Here is an 18857-nt window from a genome sequence, read left to right on the forward strand (position 1 = left end):
AAACCTGCTAAGAACTTTCTTCACATATTCTTCTTGTGAAATCTTGAGAACATCTTCATCCCTGAAAATCCTCATCCCAAGGATTTGTTTTGCAGCACTCAAATCCTTCATTGCAAACTTTTCAGACAACTCTTTCTTGAGCTTATTAATCTCATATAAACTTGCTCCAGAAATCAACATGTCATCAACGTAGAGGAGCAGAATAATGTACGATTTATCAAACTTCTTGATATAGCAGCAATGATCAGCTTCACACCTTAGAAAATTGTTACTTTTCATGAAGCTATCGAACTTTTTGTATCATTACCTTGGACCTGTTTCAAACTATACAGACTCTTCTGAAGCTTACACACAAGCTCATGTTTTCCTTTAATTTCAAATTCTTCTAGTTGTCGCATATAAATCTCTTCATTTAAATCACCATGAAGAAAAGCAGTTTTGACATCCATTTGTTGAAGATGAAGGTCTTCTTTCACAACCAAACTCAAAATAGTTCTGGTTGTCATCAATTTAACTACTAGAGAGAAGATCTCATTGTAGTCAATACCTTCTTTCTGTTGAAATCCTTTCACAACCAACTTTGCCTTGTACCTTATGATTTTATCATGTTCTTCTTTAATCCTGAAGATCCATTTATTGTGAAGTGCTTTCTTTCCCTTTGGTAGCTTTGTGAGCTCCCAAGTCTGATTCAACGTCATAGAGTCCATCTCATCTTTCATTGCAGACTCTCACTTAACCGATTCATCAGATTGTATTGCTTCCTCATAGCATTCAGGTTCACCTCTATCTTTCAACAAGATATAGTTCAGAGATGGAGACCACCTCTCAACTAGTTTTCGATTCCTTGACGATCTTCTCAACTATATAATTGGTGTTTGCTGATTTACCTCTAGGGCCACATTCTTAACGATTTCATCTTCAACAACACACTGTTCTTCTTCGACAGTCGGTATATATTCAACTGAAAATTCTCTTAAATCGACTGTACTAGTCTCTTCCAACTTGGAATCACCATATGATGTCTTTCCAACACAATCTTTGTAGAGAACTTGTTCATTGAAGATAACATTTCTGCTACGAATGATCTTTCAATATTGATTAACCCAAAAACGATAACCAAACTCGATATCACCATAACCAATGAAAAAACATTTATTAGATTTTGGATCAAGCTTGCTCCTAACACATTCATTAATATGAACATATGATAAACAACCAAACACTTTCAAATAAGAAAGGTTTACCTTTTTATTGCTACAGGCTTCTTCAGGAATTCTGAATTCAAGAAGAACAGAGGGTCCCCTGTTTATCAAATAGGCAGCAGTATTAATAGCTTCTTCCCAGAAGGTTTTAGGCAGCCCTGCATGCAATCTCATGTTTTTAGCACGCTCGTTCAATGTTCGATTCATTCCTTCAGCTACTCCATTCTCTTGAGGTGTTCGGGGAATAGTCTTCACCATACTGATCTCATTCACAGCACAATACTCTTTGAAATCTGAATTGATATATTCACCTCCGTTGTCGGATCTCAAGCACTTAACTTTCTGATTTGTTTCATTTTCAACCAAAGCCTTCACTTCTTGAAAATAGCAAATACTTAGACTTGTGCTTCATAAAGTAAACACATATCTTTCTTGTTGAATCATCTATAAAAGTCACATAGTAGTATGATCCGCCAATAGAAGAAACAGGTGCAGGTCCCCACACATCAGTGTGTACAAACTCTAGCCTTTCTTTCTTGACCTCCTTCTCAATCTTTAAGAAACTCACCCGTTTCTGTTTTCTAAGAATGCAGTTTTTACATAATTAATGTTCAACAGACTTCAGTTCTGGAATCTGTCCATTCTTCAACAGAATTTTCATCCATTTTTCGCTCATATGGCCCAACCTGCAATGCCATAGCTCACTGTTCTTCAAGTCATCAACTACGGCAGCAACTGTTTCTCTGCAAGTTGAAGTCGTGTATAACGTTCCAGTTTTGTGACCTCGAGCAACAACAATTGCTCCTTTAGTCACCTTCCACGCACCATTTCCACAACTGAAATTGTGACCTTCTTCATCAAGATGTGTAACAGAAATCAGATTGCGCATTAAACCTAGAATGTACCTCACCTTATTAATCTTCCAAATATAACCATTTGCCATCTTCAATTTGATGTCCCCATGCCAACAATATCTAGTGGCTCACCATCTGCGAGATAAACTTTCCCACAGTTTCCAGCCACATAATTCTCCATTAATTCTTTGTGGGCAATGGTGTGGAAAGACGCTCCCGAGTCCAAAACTCATGAATCTATGGGGCTATCAACAGAAAGAAGTAATGCATTAGTGACAGTTTCTGTAACAATGTTGGCTGCATCATTTTTATCATCACTATTTCTCTTCGGTGCTTTGTAATTCCTTTTCAAATGATCTTGTTTACCACAATTCCAACACTCAAATGTCCGCCCAGACTTGGACTGACTCATCTTGCTCCTCGACATAGATTTGCTCTTACCTCAGTTGAAATTTCTATCATTACCTCTACCCTTGTTTTTCACATTCAGAGCAGAACATTTGAACGTTTCACCAGAATCAATTTTACGAACCTCTTCAGCAAGAATACGATCTCTAACTTCAACAAATTTCAGTTTAGCATTTCCAACTGAATTACTAATTGTTGCCCTCATAGGTTCCCAGCTATTTAGTAGAGATGCTAACAAAATCAGGGCAATAACTTCATCCCCAAAATCAATCTCAACAGATAACAATTGATTCACAATTGTATTAAATTCATTCAAATGAGTAGTGACAAAAGTACCATCAACCATTCTTAAGTAAAAGAATCTTAAGTGTACATTGTTGTTAGTAGATGATTTCTCATACATATCAGAAAGAGCTTTCATCAGATCCATGGTGGTCTTCTCCTTTGCTACATTGTGAGAAACCGTCTTGGCTAGCGTCAATCGGACAACTCCTAGAACCTGTCTATCAAGGAGTTTCCATTCAGCTTCATCCATCTTCTCTGGTTTCTCACTCAAAGGAACATGAAACTTCTTTCTATAGAGATAATCTTCAATTTGCATTCTCTAGAAGGCATAATTTGTCTAATCGAATCTTCCAATCCCATGTCCTATATTGTTCGCACTTGCCATCATTTCCAATGCTCAAATCTAGCCTAGCTGCTCTGATACCAGTTGTTAGGATTTGTATCATCCAAATCCGACCAGCTTGAAACAATCTGTAAAAATGCAAGAAAGAAGAACACAAGAAGACACATATTTATAGTGGTTCACTCAAATTGAGCTACGTCCACTTCAGCCACCACCAGATTTTACTATGAAGAAGAATAAGGAATATAGAGTTTTTTTACCTCACATTTTATCTCTCTAGAATTTTGTCTTAATCATTGAAACCCTTAATAATCACATATTTATAGGGTAAACATTTAGGTAATAAAACCTAAATAACTCTTGGTCAAGCCCAAGCCCAAAACCAAATACAAACCCAATAAACTCTAATTAACAATGTAGAGTTTATTATAAGTGTAGGCTCCATAACTCAACAAGAAAGTGTTAAGATGTCTTCAAGGAATAAAAGACTTTATAATCACTTATAGGAGGTCTGATTATATTGAGGTGATTGGATACTCAAATTCAGATTTTGTCGAATGAGTTGAAACGAGAAAATCCACATTTGGTTATTTTTTCATGTTAACTGGAGGATCAATCTCATGGAAAAGTGTGAAGTAGTTTGTCACTGTTGCATCAACTATGGAAGCTGTATTTGTGGCATGCTTTGAGGACATGCTTCATGGTTTATGGATACAAAACTTTATTTCAAGGCTTGGACTTGTCGACACTATCGCCAAGACATTGAAAATTTATTGTGATAATTCCGCAACAGTCTTCTTTTCTAAAAACGATAAGTATTTAAGAGGTGCTAAACATATGGAATTAAAGTATCTTGTCGTTAAAGAAGAAATTCAGAAACAAAGAGTGTTAATCGAACATATAAGCACCAATGATCGATCCTTTGACAAAATGATTGAACCCCCAAGACATATAATAAACATGTCGGAAAGTATAGGGATTATGAGATACCATTTATGATATAGTATATGTTCAATTATGAGGAGTTTGACACTCTGAGCTCATGGTTTACTTAATTCTAATATAAATGCCATAAATCATTTTACTTATGTTTGTATATATACATAATGAATTATGTGAATTAAATATGATTTCTTGTCTTTGACAAAGACATTATTGCTGGACCTTATGTATACTTTCATGATAGGTTTGATTATGTGAAGAGCTGGTATGTGAAACGTAGAATAGACTATATCGATAAAGTGACATACAACCTATGATTCGTATTAGTTTCTTTGCTTAATTATGACATTATGATGTTATCATATGATTATGGATTTATCTTATACTATGTGCATATTATGATTATATTAATTACTTATGAATAGTGGGAGAATGTAAGCCTAAAACTCATTAAGTATTTAATATTGTAAGCATAGAAATTTGATATATCCTGATTTATGAATAATATTATTAATTTATAATAATATTAAAATAATATTTTGAATTTTTAAGTTTAAAATAACCCAAAAATAGATTAAAGATCAAATTAGGGTTAATTATTGTGATAATTAAATCATAATTAAAAAATTAAATATAAATCCAAAAAATAATTGAGGTTAAATATTTTATTTATTTTATCCAAATTAAACCCCAAGGGGTTGTAATTATTTAATTATGATTTTAAACATAAATTATGTATAATTTATAGTTTAAAATAATTAAATAAATACTCAAAAATAAAAATAATGAACATAATTTTTAATATATTTCAAAAAATATTTTTTTTTTTGGAATTTTTCGTAATACGAGAAAGAATTAAAAATTCGATTTCAAATAACCATTTTATCATATATCTTTTGAACCATAAAATCCTCCAATTCATTAACTAAATACTAAAATATTTTCTAACTTGTTCATCTAATTTTTTTTAAAAAACTCTACAAATTCATTAACTAAATACTAAAATATTTTCTAACTTGTTCATCTAAATATTTTTTAATAAATAAACCAAAATTTATTTATAAAAAATCCAAAAAAATAAACTCTAAACTTTTTTTTAAAAAAAATAAATAATTTTTTATTCAACTAATTATAAACACAAATAACTTATTTTTTATCAAATTATTAAAAAGCTTCAAATAATCAACATCAATCAGACTCTAAATGAATTCGACAATATAGAGTATATATATTTATTAGTTATATATTATTGTGTTATTTATGTATAATAACAATTAATTACAAATTATTAGGTCATTGCAATACATACGAGTATAAACTGATCAAATTATTAGTTCATGAGTTGACTCGTCCTCCAAATTTGGAATGATAAATTAAAATAAAAATAAAAAAAACTTGTATATATAAGTTAACTTGCAACTAATAAATTATATTCAATCATCTTTATAACCAATTAAACTATTAACTTTCATATTTTCAATTCATTCAAATATTTTAATAAATATATGAAGATGAACTTCTGTTGACTACTAAATCATAAACTATAATATATATATATATATATATAAAAGGAATAATAAAAATAAGAAATTTGTGAGAAAGAATGATACGTCACTATAATCACTGGTTGAAAAAATGATAAAGGATAAGAAAAGAGAAAAAATTTATTAATTTTTTAATGAATTAAAATGCGCCACGTCATTTACTCACTCAAAATCCCTCTACCAATCATTTATATATATATATATATATATATATTACCCAAAAGTAAATACATAATATTTTTTGTTTAACAATTAAAGTTCGATACTAAAAATATTATAAACTCATGTTGGAATGGTTAACACATAATGAGTTTGTTGATTTTAGCATCTATAAAATTATATTAAGGTAAAACACAAAATAAATATTGAAGTTTATTTTATTTATTTTGAATGATTGATGTTTGATCGTTTAAGAATCGTTATTGTCATTTGAAATATTTTAACGAGTTTTTATCAAGTTTTATATTTAAATAAAAAAATATATTTTATACTTGATATTTAGGTTCGAATCCAAACTTGTGTGAATTTGAGAGAGTTATAATTTATATTTTTATACGATGAACCCACGAGTCAACAACTTGTTATAAAATATATATTCAACAAAATTTATAAATAATTTAACAATTACAAGTGATTTAATGATTAAAATTTTCACACTGAATTTGATAAATTTATTTGAGATATTATAAATATTTAAATATGAGAGTAATATGAAATATGTGGGCACAAAACTTAGAGGGGTTAAACTTGATCATTTTGTATATCTAAAATAAAAAATAATTACGTGTTCACACGTTATTAGCATAAAATAAAAATATGTCTATACAAAACAAAATGACTTTATATCAAAATGACATGACACAAAAATCGAGTTTGTTGAATTTATTTATTTTTTTCAATTTAAGTTTAATACATGATAGTTTTCATCAAGTTTATAACTTTTTACATTTAAACAAAATAAAATATATAATAATTTATATTTTTGTTTTACCGTTTAATTCTCGAGTCAATATACAGATAAACATTCAGGTTAGAAGTTAATTTATTTACAAAATATATACATATAAAATTATAAATAAAATCACAAGTAATCCAATGGTTAAAATGTTCACAATAAAAATAGATATATTAGTTGACACAATCATATAAGTCATGTTATTATATTAAATATCAAATTTTTATATTTTTATAAAATAAATGACATATTTAAGAGACATATCTTAGTAAATCACAAAAAATTGATCAATTATTTTCTTATTCTAAAAAATTATAAACCGTTATTCTTAACCATTTAATAGTTCTTGCGAATAAATCAATGTTACACTTTTAAATAACAAGCTTACAATTTTTTTACTTATAAAAAATTGTGTGTTTTAAAGACGAAAAAAACAATCAAATAAGAATTTATCAATTTTTTCATCTTTTATTTTTAAAAATTAAAAATAGGGGTCAGTAATCATTTATGTCCAATTGCATCAAATTTTTATGTTAATTTCTTAATGTAATAAAAGTGATTTTATACTATTTTTTTTAACTAAAGTAGAACTAACATTACACTTCACGATCATAACCCCGCTTAAACTCAAAACGTTTTGAGATAAAATTAAACCTATGACATTTTGCTCTTTTATTCCGACTCTTATTACTGGACTAATATAATATTAATAATGTAATTTATTATTTTACACAAATACATTTAAATTAGGCAAATTTTACTTTTATTTTAAAATATTTTAATTAAATTTTGACAATTTATTTAATGTTTAATCTTGATAATTGTGTATTATTAATTCTGATTTGCTGTCTTATTTAAAATAAGTATATTATTAATATTTTTAACTTAAAATTAGTCCATTAAATATAATAATTATTTTCAAATAAGCTAACAAGACCTTTCATTTCATTGTCTTTCAAGAATTGTCAAATTAATTAAGTGTGCTCTCTATCTCTATTTTTGCGTGGATGTCAATTGTCCATAGTTGGTCCATTACCGGGGTGATGTGGGATGGGTAGAGGTTGATGGATGTTTGTTATTTTAGATTTTTTAATGAGTTTTAATAATAAAAAATAATACCTATTTAATAAATAAATTATTTGGATTATTAATTGGGTGAATTATTGTAGAATAGGTGGATTTTGGGTAAAATTCACTAAATCAAAAATTAAATTAGCTTATCAAAAATTAAATTAGCTTTTGGCGAGTAATATGGGACAGTAACTTAAAGTTTGTTTGGTGTGAAGTTTTTGAGATTATTTTTAAATAAATAATTATTGAATAATTATCATTTTATTAATTTCTAACTTTACTTTTTTTTAGAATAGAAGCTCTTAAGGCCTTTTTGGTAGAGGGGTTTTAAATAATTTATGAATTATTAAAAGAATTTTTTTAAGAAAATGTGATATTTTTAATAAATGATTTAAAGAATATTAATATATAATGATACTTTTTTTTAAAAGAAATTGAGTATATCTTAATAGATAAATTAAGTAATTTAATCTATTAGAGTAACTGAAATAATATTAGTTTATGTTAAAATTATTTTAAAATGACCTGATTTTCCGAATATGAATATAGTATTGATATGGTTTCATTAAAATTTGTCTCAACTATGATTTTTTTATTATTATTATGTAGGTTAAATAGACAAATCATAATGAATAAATAAATATTGTATATAATAAAGTAGTATATTTTAATGTTTAAGTGAACTGATTTGAATAAATTAATGAAAGATATAAAAATAGTGTAGATTAATTTTAATTTTAAGAAAATCACATTAGAGAAGACCTTAATAATTATGATAACATATGATGGATTGAATTTAAAGAAAATATTCCGTTTTATTTAGTGGATGTGTTTTTCTAGTTTGTTTATTAAAAAATCACTTATTATATTTTTAAAATCATTTAATTTATTAATTGAAATATTTGTATTTTATTTTAAATTTTAAATAAAAATATCATAGTAATTTAATGTATTAAAAATCAAAATTATCTACATTTTTTATCAAATAAACTTTTTTCTAAATAACTAACTAAAAACTAAAAATAAATGAACATCAAACAAGATCTTATTTAAATAGTTAACTCATAAATTCGCCCTCAAAGTAGACGTTGATATTTCATATCATCATAAATTCGCCTCAAAGTTATTTAATTATTCTTTATATATTTTTTAATTCTTTTTTTTTTCAACTGTTGAGAGCTTGTTGATATTTAGTTATTTAAAAAAAACTTATTTATTGTATCATTTTTTTCTTTTATTATTAAATAATTTAACTAATTAATTAAAATATTAAATTTTAACTTTTTTTATTAATTAAATAACTATTTAAATATAGTTATTTGGTACATGTGTTCTATAAATTTGATTATTTTCATAAGGGCATGCTTGTTTCATGGCAACCATATTTTAGAAATTATAAAAATGGTTAACAAAATTAATTTTGTAAGATAGTTGATTCAAATAAAAATAGCATCAATATTTTGAAAACATTTAACAATCTAAAAAAAAAGAAAGCACTAGCTAAATTGATAAAATCATATATTATAGGCATTTAAAATTTTAAATAGTTAAAATTAATAATTATAATGTTAAAAAAATGTACATGTATATTTTTTTTTCTAAGTTGGTGAGTTTTTTTTTTCCTTAGGATGTTTTGTTAGTGGGTGTCTCATTTGTTTTTTCACCATTTAAAATTGAATTAATTTTTTGTTTTATTCGGTTATGATGTCTTATTCAGCCGCATCATACTTATTGTCATAAATTTTTTAAATTCAAATAACAATCTCAACTTCTGATAGATGGTTTGTTATTCATAATCTTCAATTTTATTTATATTTTTTTCTCAAAAAATATGTAGAGGTATCAGTTTTAGTAAAATAAAAATAAAAATGTCTTATCTAAAATTAATTTTCGTTTGTGGAATAAACAGTTATTGGAGTGAAAAATCACTTATTTAAAATAATAATAATAACTATTAGTTACTACTTTATTTAAAAATATGGAATTCATACAAATTACTGTTAAAGTTATTTTATATTATTTAAGAATTAACTTTTTAGATTAAATTATCGTTTGATTTAAATGAGATTCCTCTTCATAAAAATATAAAAATTATCATTATTCACAATTAATTTTTAAATATAGTTCACTCAATTTTTATGCACTTAATTTCCACCACTGACCTAATAGAACACCAATAGATCATGTAAAGTTTATTTTAATTTTACACAATAAATATCATTTGATAATTTATAATTTTGTGTTATAATTTAACATGCGGGTTCAATATACGGATAAAAAAAGTTATAAATTAATTCAACAATCACAATTGGTCTGTTCACATTTCACACTCAAAACTATGGTTCACATTTTCATTATTAACATATAATATATCGAAATGACATTTTTTTTGGAAAAACGGCTTAGTGCTATTTCATTAAAAAAACTCAAAATCGAAAAAAATACAAAAATTTATTATCAGATCTAGACAATTTCTAGATTTGATAATAAACAGTAATTGAATTACAGACGACAACAACAATCAATTAGCGCCTATAGCGTTTTTACTTTGATTTTACTTGTGACTTTCTCAAACGAAATATCTCATATATGGCAGAGCTTTCCGTTCTCTTCATTCATTTCGATTCCTCTCTAGGATTGAATGAGTGCATTTCCATCTAAAGTTATATCTCCCTAAATATCTTCAACACTTCTACTTCTTCCATTGTGAGTTTTTGAATTTATTTCATTCCAGATATTGTAGATTACTACTCCAAAGAAGCATTTCAACATACTTACATAAAAGGATATTCATTTTGTTTTATTCTTCATCCACTCTTGGATTTCTTCCCATGTTCCTAGAAAGTTGATGATGTTCATGTTTACAACATACCTCCTCCAGATTTGTATTACAAAAGAGCATTCCCCAAATAAATGGTTTGTGTTTTCCTCAACTATAAACATAAGACACGGTTGATATGAGGAATGTTTATGTATTTTCGAATTCTGTCTTTTGTTGTCAACCTTTTCTTGTATACCAGCTAGAGAATAAATTGGTGACGAGGAATAATCTTCGGAGACCATACCACATTATGCCAATCTACCTCCTATCCTTTTATTTTAACCATTTTCTATGCCTTTCCTGTAATGAACTTCTTGTTGTTTTCTGTTTTCCACCATATTTTATCATTTCTTTCATTGAGTTATTTCTGCCTCATTAAGTTTATGATTTTATCACCTTCCGGAATACGCCTCAGAAGTGAATCACATTTACCTTCATAGACGTCTCTAAATGAGTACTTGATGTATTCTCTTCTAACTCTACTTCCTTGCATTTCTTCTTTGAATATAATGAGAATATTATCCAGCCAAAGATCATGCCAGAATAGTATCCCTCTTCCATTTCTAATTGTGGTTTGCACCATTTGAAATGTATCTTTTATTGTTTATAGGATCTTCTTCAATGACCATGTCATTCTTTCATTGATGCTTCGTGTCCAGATACTCTACTCTTCTTTCATAAATCTTGTATGCACCCATTTGACCTACATGAAGTCCGCTTTCTGCTTCAACTCTCATAAACTCATGATGGTGAGGGCTTTCTTCCATTCAGCACCACTTTTTATTCCTAGTCCGCATTCTTCTTTGAGAGTCCAAACATCCTCCCATTTGACTTTTTTGCCTCCTCTTCCTTGTGTTCCCCAGATGTAATATCTCATTATTCTATCGAGTTCAGCCATTACTTTCTTTGGGATGACTATTTGTTGTGCACAGTAGCCAATAATTTCAAAGATGACTCTTTTAACGAGCTCGATTCTACCTATATAAGACAGTTTTTTCGTAGCCCAACCCAAGACATAATTTATAACCTTTTATATTAGTTGTCTAAAGTGATTATATCAGAGTTGTTTTGATGATAGGGGTACTCCAAGGTATTTTACTAGTAGTTCACCTTCCTTGATTCCCATAATATTGAATATATTTTCTTTCATTTCTTCATTAACCCTCCATAGAAAGCCTGACTTTTGTCCTCATTGATGTATAAACCAGTAATACTCGAAAAGATTGTAAGAGCTTCTTTGATTATACTAATAGATTCAACATCTGCATAAGCCACAAAAAATAGATCATCTGTAAAACATATATGGGTTATTGATTTTTCTTTGCAGTACATGTGAAATTTGAAATGATGATTTCTCATGACCATTTTAAAAATACAGTCAAAAATTTCCATTATTAAGACGAATAGGTGAGGAGATATAGGGTCTCCTTGCCTTTATCCCCTTTCACCCTTGAAAAGCCTCCATGAATACCATTCACGCTCACAACAAAGTGAAGAGTGAAAACACATTGCATAATCCAATCAATGAAAATGATTGAAAACCTACAATAAGGAGAAATCCGTGGATTGATCCCCATCTGATTGAGTCAAAAACTTTTCTAATGTCAATTTTGAAAGCCACACGTGGCGATATATTTTTCTTGCCATATTCATTCAATAAGCTCTACATGAGTAGGATGTTATGGGAAATAGAGCGTTTAGGAATAAATGTTGATTGCCTTAATCCTACAAACTTATCAATAACTATTTTCAAACGTTGCGAAAGAATTTTTGAAATAATTTTGTAAATAACATTGCAACATGAAATAGGACGAAAGTCTTGAATTTTTTCCGGAATTGAATTCTTAGGAATCAAATTCAACACTGTGACGTTTCATTACTTCAACATTATCGAAATGACATTTATAACATGACAATCGAGTTTTGTTGAATTTAATTATTTGTTTTACAATTTAAGGTCGGTATACAAAAGAAATATAATTTTATATCGATATGATAGAACACGCGTTAATTTTCATCAAATTTATTATTTACATTTGAATAAAAAATACATAATAATTCATATTTGGATTTATCCGTAAATTATTTTCTTTCTATTTGATTTTGTTTCATTTATTTTTTTATCTATCCTTTTTTTTTTAAATGAGAAGAATTTAAATCAAGATATCGCATAGATTGTAAGAGAAGACCAATTTAATTTAATGTTTATCCAAATCCAGATCATTCATATACCAATAGAAAACTATATCATGAAATTTGTTATTTAATTTAATGTTTATCCAAATCCAGATTATTCATATACCAATAGAAAACTATATCATGAAATTTGTTGTTTGGTAGAGAATGCCTCTGTCAAATAATACAAAACTATATCATGTTGTGATGCATAGGTCAAACAATTCAATAACAAATTTCTCAAAATTTGTTTTGTACTCACAAATTGTAATGATCATGACGATGTAAAATTTGATCTACATTGCAAAACAGCATTGACAAATAAATGCGATGTATATTCTTCATATTGGTTACATAAATGACATATATACACACATGTTTTTTTCGAAAAGAGTCTATGTCTGACAAAATTCTCTTAATAATATACTTCACTGTTTAAAAGTTGACGCATGGACAATATGTTGAAAAAAAGATGAGTTCGATAATATATTTATATTATCGGAGGTTAAGAACTTTCAGAATAGTTCATATTCTTATGATTCAAAGCTAATGAGTATTTCATAACCTGAGTAACAATATTGGGAGGAAATACACTACTACCAGAGTTACAATATAAATATGTACTCTACTTTTTGACTCACATGAAGAAGACACTAAATTATTTACTTTTTGACTCACATGAAGAAGACACTAAATTATTTTAAATTATTTTCTGTAAACGATAACCATGAATCCTTCTAAATATGAATATTTGCTTCATTATCGATCATATAACAATATTGTGGTGAAAACTATCACCGTAAGAATGAAAGTGGAATAATAACAAGTATAGTGAAATGCAAAACAATAGCGTAAAAATAAGAAAGAACGAAATAACAACACAATAATCTTACTCAGGTTCAAATCCACAATGTCCTACGTCCTACTTTCGGAGAATCGATTCAATAGAGTTATAATAGGGATTACAAATTCTAACTCTCTCTCTTTGTTTTAGGTTTTAGTCTCACTCATGCTTCTCGTTTACAATGTATATATATAGGCTTTTAGAATTCATAATTAGGGTAAAGATCATGTGATATTTTGACATTTCCACCATGATATGATCTCGTGGCGATTTAGTTGACATTTTCATAACAATACGACTTGAGTGATTTCATGCCTTTTTTAATCCAACAAATAATTGCACACATCTTTCTTCCCCTTTTTGTACCTAACATTGAGGCACACCAAATTGGGCCTCAAAATCCTAGGCCCAATTCCACAATTTCTCCACATTTCCTCTATGTCTATTGTCAAATGATTGAGCCTTATCACCAAGAACACCCTAGAACTGATCTTCATACTTCTCCGATTACGTTCCAACCTTTGTGATGTGAATCAAGTTGCAACATTTCCAAAACTTGATTACTGTCACCACCTTCGTGGCCATATCTGTTGGATTTTCATCTGTGTGAACCTTTTCCACAACTACCGCTCCACTCACTATGACATATCGAATGTAGTAAAGTCAAATGTCGATATGCTTTGTGCGCTCGTGAAACATCGAGTTCTTGGAAAAGTGTATGGCACTTTGGTTATCACAAAACAACTCCACGGTATCGTGCTTCACACCAAATTCACCCACAAGACCCTTCAACCAAAGTGTCTCCTTGATGCCCTCCATCACAACGATATACTCGGCCTTCGTTGTTGAAAGGGCAACTATGGGTTGTAAATGTGCCTTCTAACTTACCGAGCATCCAAATAGGGTAAGCACATATCCCGTTAGAGACATTCTCTTGTCGAAATTATTTGCAAAATCAGCATCAACATATCCTCTCAATTTATCATCACCTACACCCACCCATTTAAATCAAAGATTGACATCTACAGATGCCTAACATAATGGAGAACCCACTTCGTCGCCTCCCAATGTTCTTTCCCCAAATTTTCAATAAAGCGACTAACAAGACTGGTCGCGTGAGCAAGATCGAGTCGCGTACATACCATGGCATACATTAGGCTCCCGATGACACTCTTATATGGGGTGTTTTTCATTCTCACATTTTCCTCCTCGGTACTCGGTGATATCTTTGAGAAGAGCTTGAAATGAATAGTTAATGGCATTTAAATTGCCTTATCGTTAGACATCTCAAACTTGGCGATCACTTTTTGGAGGTAGTCGCTTTAAAACATGAACTAAGAGCCTTTCTCCCGATACCGCTCAATCACCATCCTAAAAACTTTCTTTGTCGGTCTCATATCCTTAATCTCGAACTCACTCTCTAACAAACTCTTGACCTTGCGAACCTCTTACTTGTTTTCCGATGCGATCAATATATCATCCACGTATAACAATAAGAATACCCCGCAACCATCAACCCACTTGACATAGACACAACTATTGAAATTGCTTCTCACGAAATCGTTACGAACCATGAACTCATCAAAGCACAAATATCATTGTCTTGGAGATTGTTTCAAACCATAAATTGAGCATTTAAGGAGACATACATTGTTTTCATCATTGGGTTTAACAAACCCCTCAGGTTGCGTCATGAAGATCTTCTCCTCCTAATTCCCATGAAGAAATGTCATTTTCACGTCCATTTACTCGAGCTCTTAGTCAAACTAATTCATTAGAGCGAGTTACACATGAATGGACGTGTGATTCACTACCGGGGAGTAGATCTCTTTAAAGTTGACTCATTCGCGTTGTGTGAAGCCCTTAACTACCAATCTTGTCTTAAACCTTGGCTTGTTACTACCCTCTACACATTCTTTGCACTTGAATACCTTCTTTGCACTTGAACACCCACTTTGAACCAACCACCCGCTGATTTTTTAGTTTGACCACCATTTCACACATCTCGTTTTTGTCAAGCGATGCCATCTCTTCCTCCATAACTCGCTTCCATTTGGTTCGCTTTTTACTCTCCATCGCTTCTCTAAACGATCTCAGCTCTGAATCTTGTACCTCATCTATCACAAGGAATGCAAAAGTTGCCAAATTGGAGTAGCCAAATCTCTTCAGAGCTCGGGTTGTCCTATAGTCTATATCTCGCTCTAATTGGTAGGAGCTAAGGTTCTCTTCCGGATCCGTATCTTCCTCCTCTACTTGACCGTCTGTTTCATCCTCTTCACTAGCCTCCCCTGTGTATACCGATTCTTTAGTAATCCCTCCTAGGAACTCCACCTAAAATTCAGTCCTCTCTCTAGCAATTTCGCCAGCTTCGACTGACTGTGTTGCTCCATAATATGACAAGGTTTCCCTAAAGACCACGTCACGACTAATGATGTACTTGGTCGTCTCCCCGTTCTTGTAAAACAGTTTACAACTTTTTACTCCCTCAAGGTATCCAACGAACATACACTTCTTCGCTCTCGGATCAAGCTTTCCATCCCACCCAAAATTTTCATCATTTCTACATATTTCTCTTCTAACATGTGTATCTAACTAAGATTTTGACTTTTGATTAGGAGATGGAAAAAGCTTACAATTATGTTAGAATTTTTTCATTTTTCCTTACCAAAATAAGCCTCTCTCCTCCATTCTTAGACAAACAACACATATGCTTTGTAAAGGGAATTTTTCCATGGAAAATGAGAACAATTTGCATATATTTTTTTCCATACATTTTTTTTTGGTAATAAAAGTGTCATCATAAATTAAGTGACAACTTACTTGCATACATTTCTTTTTTATATATTTTTTTTGGTAATAATTGTGTTGTCATAAATTAAGTAGGATTGACATTAAAAAAAATATAGTTTTTACTAGAGAAAAATTGATATTTTTAACCATTATCTTTAATATTATTTCTGTAACCCACTCAAATAATAAAAATATTGTCTAAGATAACAAATGTAATCGATTCCACTCCAACTCTTTAAATTAAAACATGATCATGAACAATTTTTAAAAACAAATTATCACTTTTTTTCATATTTTCCCCCAATATAATTTTATTGTGATTTATTATTTAACTTAAATAATTAAATTTCTAATAAAAAATAAGAATAAAAAACCAGAGAAGCCTATGAATGATGGAGACATATTAATACTTAAATAATCAGTTTCAAATATAAAAAATAAAAAATAAGAGAAGCCATAAATGGATGGGACATACTAATATTATATTATTATATTTGTAGAAAAAAACGTCCTTTGAATTTTCCATACTCATACACGTGGGTAGCCTATTTTCGAATTAAGAGGTTGTCTGAAATTATTTGGATTCTTTGAAAGAACTTATTATATTTAGAAAAAAGGTTTATTTTGATTGTTTAAATAAAAAGTCGTAAATATTAAGAAAATAAAAATATTTTAATATTTTAAATAAAAATTAAATAATTTCATACAAAAAAAAATATATATAATAATGCTTAAAGTGAACTAGCACAACATTAATCAACATCATTAAATATATACGTCATCATGTATTTTCTCTCTCCTATCCTCTATTTCTTAATTAAATTTTATTTTCATTACCATATATATATATATATATTTTCTTATCATATTTCGTTTAAAACTTTTATCTATACTAATATTAATTTAAGATATAAATAATTTTTTTTAAAAAATATTCACCTACCTTTTTGTATATTTATTTTATTTATATATACATAAACAATTTTTTTTTATAAATACAGTTACCTTCGTAATTTTATATTTATTTGTTATTATATATATATATATTATTTTTTATCATTAATTTTATATAAATATATTTTATTTTTTATTATACATTTTTTCTCTCAAAATATATATATATATATATATATATAATATTTTCTTTATGAGTATAAATAATTTTTGTGTTAATATAAAAATTAACTAATTGGTAATAAATATGAAATATAAAATATATATACATACACAAAATAATAAAATTATTTCAACAATTATAAGTGGTCTAGCGGTTTAAGTGTTCACATTTCATGTTCAAACCAGGATTCAAATCCCAAAATATGCAAATGAATGTACTTTTGATTATAATATATAATGGCGTGTGTGAGGTCGGAATTAGTGGTTGGTTTTGCGAACATTTGAAAGTCTGAGGTCACGAGATAGTGGTGGGTGGTTTGTCGAGTGTGAAGTCAGAATTAGTGGGTGGTTTGGAGAGCATTTGAAAATCTAAGGTCACGAGATGGTGGTGGGTTGTTTGTAGTGTGAGGTCAGAATTAGTGATTGGTATGATGAACATTTGAAAGTGTGAGGTCACAAGATTGAGGTCAGGTGGTCGGTGATTTGTCGAGTGTGAGATTGGAATTAGTAGTTGGTTTTGCGAGCATTTGAAAGATGAAGGTCGGATGGTGGGTGATTTGGTGAGTGTGAGGTTGAAATTAATGGTTGGTTTTGCGAGCATTTGAAAGTGTGAGGTCACGAGATGAATGTCGGGTGGTGGTTAGTGATTGATTTGACGTTGGATAAGAGGTCTGTGATCAATTGAGACTGATTATTGGTTTGGCGAGCATTTGAAAGTGTGAGGTCACGAGATGAATGTCGGGTGGTGGTTAGTGGTTGGTTTGACGTTGGATAAGAGGTTTGTGATTAATTGAGATTGATTATTGATTTGATGAAGTGAAAGTAAAAGAGAGGTTAACTAAGATTGGTGAGTGATTTGTCGAGGAATAGAGGCATATAAAAAGTGTGAGTAATAAGATTATGGTTAGTAGGTGATTTGCCGAGGGGATAAAAAGACATATGAAAAAGTTTAAATCACAAAATGATGGTCAATTGGAGTGTTAGTGGTTGAGTTTAACAAGATATAAGAGGTGTGTAATCAATTGAGGTTGACTAAGATTGGTGGGTGATTTGTCGAGGGTATAAAAAATGCATATAAAAAAATGTGAATTATAAGATAATGGTCAATTGAGGAGTTAAGTGAATATCGAAAGGATAAAATATATGTTAATATTAAGTTTAAGATTTAACTTAATTTTTAAAAATTAAAAAAAAATTAAATTAATTAGATTAATATTAATTTTATAAAATATTTATAGATAAATAATATTATATATATATTTTTATCCGTGCAATGGAATTAATGCTACAATACGATAACAAGTTAATTTGTAGTAACATTTTTTTTTAATAATTTTATCGAAAATTAAAACTAATATGTTTATTAAAAAATATTAATCATTTTTTTTTATGTAACTTGATTTATTTTCTTTTTCATTTAATTTTTACTTAAGTATTTATTTATATATATATATTTTTAAATAAAAAAAAAGCTAGTATTGCCTCCTTAATTATGATTCTTGTTTTT

The sequence above is a fragment of the Impatiens glandulifera genome, chromosome 6, assembly GCF_907164915.1.
Source record: "Impatiens glandulifera chromosome 6, dImpGla2.1, whole genome shotgun sequence".
NCBI classification, from domain to species: Eukaryota; Viridiplantae; Streptophyta; class Magnoliopsida; order Ericales; family Balsaminaceae; genus Impatiens; species Impatiens glandulifera.